Below are 3,751 nucleotides of genomic sequence, written 5' to 3' on the forward strand. Positions count from 1 at the left end.
CAATAGAAGTTGTGTCATCAGCGAATCACAGGTTGTTAATGATTCTTCCTCCAATCCTGATGCCACATCCTTCTTCATATAGTCCAGTTTCTTGGATTATTTGCTCAGCATATAGATTGAATAAGTATGGTGAAAGGATACAACCCTGACATGTTCCCTTCTTGATTTTAAACCATGCAGTGTCCTCTTGATCTGTTGAAGGACAGCCTCTTGTTCTATGTACAGGTTCCTCATGAGTACAATTAAGTGTTCTGGAATTCTCATTCTTCTCAATGTTACCCACAATTTGTTATGATCCACACAGTCCAGTACTTTTGCATAGTCAATAAAACACAAGTAAACAACTTTCTGGTATTCTTTGCTTAGAGCCAAGATCCACCTGACATCAGCAATGATATACCTTGTTCCACATCCCCTTCTGAATCCAACTTGCATAGGGTCTTCTAGGCTGCAAGATAGAGCTCTGGTAGTGTGGTGGGTAAGACCTTAGGCTGCTAACTAGAAGGTCAGTGGTTCAAACCCATCAGCTGCTTTGTGGAAGGAAGATTAGGCAGTCTACTTCTGTAAAGATTTTCAGTCTTGGAAACTCAAACGGGGTTGCTAAGAGTTGGAATCAACCTGATGACAGTGAGTTTGGTTTTGGATAATCTTTACAGAAGCAGATCTCCAGATCTTCTGAGGAGCCACTGGGTAGATTTAATGGCTAACTTTTTGGTTAGTGGCTGAGCACATAACCATTACACCAGTGGGGCTCCCTTATTAATATTAATTAGATAATACCAATATCTATATATTACATTAAGGAGCTCTGGTGGCACAGTGCCTGAGGCATCTGACTGCTAACCAGAAGGTTGGCAGTTCAAACCCACCAGCACTTTGCAGACAGAAGATGGAGCAATCTACTTCTGTAAAGTTTTACTGTCTCAGAAACCCAATGGGGGTCACTATGAATCAGAATTGATGGCAGTGAGTGTATATTATAATATTTTAAATAACACATAGTAATAGTCTCCATCACTCGTGTGTCAGTTTTTCTTACTGTGTGGCTTATGTTGTTACAGGATGCTAAAAGATATTCCACTGGCATTTCAAATACAAGCAGGGTCACCCAGGTGAACAGATTTCAGCAGAGCTTCCAGACAGACTAAGATAAATTAGTAAGGTGGACCTGGTATTCTACTTCCAAAAACATTGCCCAGTGAAAACCTTATGAAAAGCAGCAGAACATTGTCTGATATAGTACTGGAAAATGAGCCTTTGAGATTGGAAGGCACTCAAAATATGATGGTAGAAGAGCTGCCTCCTCACAGTAGAGTCATCTTTAATGATGTGAGTGGAGGAAGGCTTTGAAGACCTTCATTTGGTGATGTGGCACCACTCAAAATAAGAAGAAACAGTTATATATTTTCATTAATAATCAAAACATGGAATGTATGAAGTCTAGGAAAATTGGAAGTTGTCACAAATGCAATGGAAGGCATAAAGATCAATACCCTAGGCAATAGAGAGCTGAAATGGACTAGTATTGGCCATTTTAAATCAGAAAATCATATGATTTACTATACTGAGAATGACAAATTGGAGAGGAATTGCATCACTTTCATTGTCAAAAAAAACATTTCAAGATCTATTCCGAAGTACAATGCCATCAGTGATAGGATAATATCCATATGTCTACAAGGAAGAGTAATTTATATGATTATTCAATTTTTTAAATAGCAACTTCTTCAGTCTGAAATTGGTCAAACATGCAATCAAGACACATTGATAATTGCTAATGATTGAAATGCAAAAGTTGGAAACCAAGAAAAAGGCCCAGTAGTTGAAAAATATGGGTTTGGTGATAGAAACAACACTGGAGATTACATAATAGAATTTTGTAAGACCAATGATTTTTTCAATGCAAATAGCTTTTGTCAACAACATAAATGACAACTATACACATTTACCTCACCAAATGGAATACACAGGAATCAAATTGACTACATCTATGGAAAGAGATGACAGAAAACTCAATATTGTCAATCAGAACAAAACCAAAGGCTGACTTTGAAGGAGATCATCAATTGCTCATAAGTAAGTTCAAGTTGCAGCTGAAGTAAATTAAAATAAGTCCATGAGAGCCAAAGTATGACCTTGAATATATCCCACCTGAATTTAGAGATCATTTCAAGAATAGATTTGACACTTTGAACACTAATGACAAAAGATCACATGAGTCATGGTGTGACATCAAGGGCAGCATACAAGAAGAAAATAAAGGGTCACTAAAAAGATTAAAAGAAAGAAAATACCAAAGTGGATGTCAGAAAAGTCTCTGGAATTTGCTCTTAAACATAGAGTAGTTAAAGCAAATGGAGGAAATGATGAAGTAAAAGAGCTGAACAGAAGATTTCAAAGGGTAACTTGAGAAGACAAAGTAAAGTATTATAATGAAATGTGCAAAGAACTGGAATTGGAAAACCAAATGGGAAGACACATTGGACATTTCTCAAGCTGAAGGAACTGAAGAAAAACTTCAACCCTCGAGTTGCAATATTGAAGGATTATATGGGTAGATATTGAATGACACAAGAAGCATCAAAAGAAGATGGAAGGAATAAACGGAGTTACTGCACCAAAAAGAATTGGTCAACATTCAGTCATTCCAGGAAGCAGCATATGATCAAGAACTGATGGTATTTATGGGAGAAGACCAAGCTGCACTGAAGGAATTGGCAAAAAACAAAGCTCCAGGAATTGACAGAATACTAATTGAGATGTTTCAACAAACAATGCAATTATGAAATTTGGAAGACAGCTACCTGGCCAACTAAATGGAAGAGATCCATATTTATGCCCTTTCCAAAGAAAGGTGATCCAACAAAATGTGGAAATTATAGAACAAAATCATTAATTTCATACACAAGTAAAATTTTACAGAAGATAATTTGAAAAATGGTTACAGCAATAAGTCAAAAAGGAACTGCCAGAAATTCAAGCTAGATTCAGAAGAAGACGTGGAAAGAGGAATATCATTGCTGATGTCAGATGGATCTTAGCTGAAAGTGAAAAATACCAGAAAGATGTTTTCCTGTGTTTTATCATCTATGCAAAGGCATTTAACCATGTGGATCATAACAAGTTATGAATAAAATTTCAATGAATGGGAATTCCAGACCAATAACTTTTGTCACCACCACGTTTGTCAGTTTGTTCTTATGTGGTAGCTTGTGTGTTGTTGTGAGGCTGGAGGCTATGCCATCAGTATTTCAAATACCAGCAAGGTCATCTGTGGTGGACAGGTTTCAGTGGAGCTTCTAGACCAGGACAGACTCAGAAGAAGAAAGAGGTCATCTACTTCTCAAAGAACTGGCTAGTGAAAACCTTATGAATAGCAGTGAAACACTGTCTGATATATTAATGAATATTATTAATATTAATTTGCATACTATTTATGAATAACCTTGAAACATTGCCTGATATAATGGCAGAAGATGAGCCCCTCAGGTTGGAAGCCACTCAAAATATGACTGGGGAAGAGCTGCTCCTCAGAGTAGAGCTGACTCTAATGATATGGATGGAGTAAAGCTTTTGAGACTTCCACTTGCTGATGTGGCATGACTCAAAGTGAGAAGAAACAATTTGTTGTTGTTGTTGTTAAGTGCCTTCGAGTCGTTTCTGACTCATAGTGACCCCATGCACAGCAGAACGAAACACTGCCCGATCCCGCGCCAGCCCCACAATCCCTGCTATACTTGAGCCCATCATC

This window comes from Orycteropus afer, unplaced genomic scaffold (assembly GCF_000298275.1).
Source record: "Orycteropus afer afer isolate SDZICR_OR568_19922 unplaced genomic scaffold, OryAfe1.0 scaffold00298, whole genome shotgun sequence".
NCBI classification, from domain to species: Eukaryota; Metazoa; Chordata; class Mammalia; order Tubulidentata; family Orycteropodidae; genus Orycteropus; species Orycteropus afer.